The sequence below is a fragment of the Aplysia californica genome, unplaced genomic scaffold (assembly GCF_000002075.1).
Source record: "Aplysia californica isolate F4 #8 unplaced genomic scaffold, AplCal3.0 scaffold01100, whole genome shotgun sequence".
Lineage (NCBI taxonomy): Eukaryota > Metazoa > Mollusca > Gastropoda > Aplysiida > Aplysiidae > Aplysia > Aplysia californica.
The window spans coordinates 47,040-47,996 of record NW_004798370.1 but is presented as its reverse complement, the minus strand read 5'-3'; the positions used below and the strand labels follow the sequence as shown (position 1 = coordinate 47,996).

The following is a 957-nucleotide window of genomic DNA, read 5'->3' as shown; positions in this document are numbered from 1 at the left end:
ATTCCCTTGCTCGAATGCTCTCAAAAAAGCTACGTTTCCCTGATCTTTCCCTGTTACCCATTTGTTTGGGTTCCCTAAGTAGGTTGTTCTGGGCCTACCCTTGCCTCGTTTGCCTTCAATTTTGCCAGTGAGAGCTAGATGTTCAAGACCCTTATGTCTATTCAGACGTCCCAGAAACTGTATTTGACGTTTCCTGATTGTTCAGAGTGCATAGTCTTGGATATTAAAATACAAATCTATGGTATGACATAGCAGCCTGTAACTGTTAATGACCCACCTGCCAGGTAACTGTAACAGAGTACGGGTCAACAGCAACCGCAGACACATCTTGGGGTGGTAGCAACGGGGCTGTGGGAAAAGTCGAAAAAATGAGAGGTGGGGGTGGGGGTGGTGGAATACTTTAGTTTTATGGCACTTGCAGCACAATAAGGTCATATAAGTGCTGGAAAATAAATGTGTTACAAGACAGTAACATACACAAAAAAGAAGGAGAGCTAAGGACGCTAGATGTTGGATAGGAAAGAAGGAGCAAACCACACAAGAGCACCCATTAACCACCCATGAGAATACTTTTAGAAAGTGGTTACACAATAAATAAGCCTCAAAAGTAACCATTTTTAAAGACTATTTTGAGTTGTTTTTTGTAACTATTTTAAAGCCCTGTTGTATTGGTAATCAATGGGAAGACATTCAAAGAGTCAGAAAGTGTTATTAATTTTAGTCTGATTCTAGAAAGTGTTAATAGAGTAATTACACCTCCAGAAAATATTAATGGAATCATTATGCTTCCAAAGTAGCCTTTCTTTTTTATTTTAACCCTATCCGTACGCACTGGGGTCATTTTGTACACCAGGGGTTGTATTCTTCGCATTTTAAAATACTTCTAGTACGAAGATATCTTTGAAACTTTCAGTATTTCTCAAAAAATCATTTTGACAGACTGCTATGCAAAGCGTA

At 39.0% G+C, this 957-nt stretch overlaps 1 protein-coding gene across 1 annotated transcript in view; it reads right to left on the bottom strand.

Moving 5' to 3' along the window:
• LOC101855762 (hemicentin-2) overlaps nt 1-957 on the bottom strand; it is a gene marked incomplete at both ends in the record, with an annotated part of 39,975 nt that overhangs the window by 6,070 nt on the left and 32,948 nt on the right.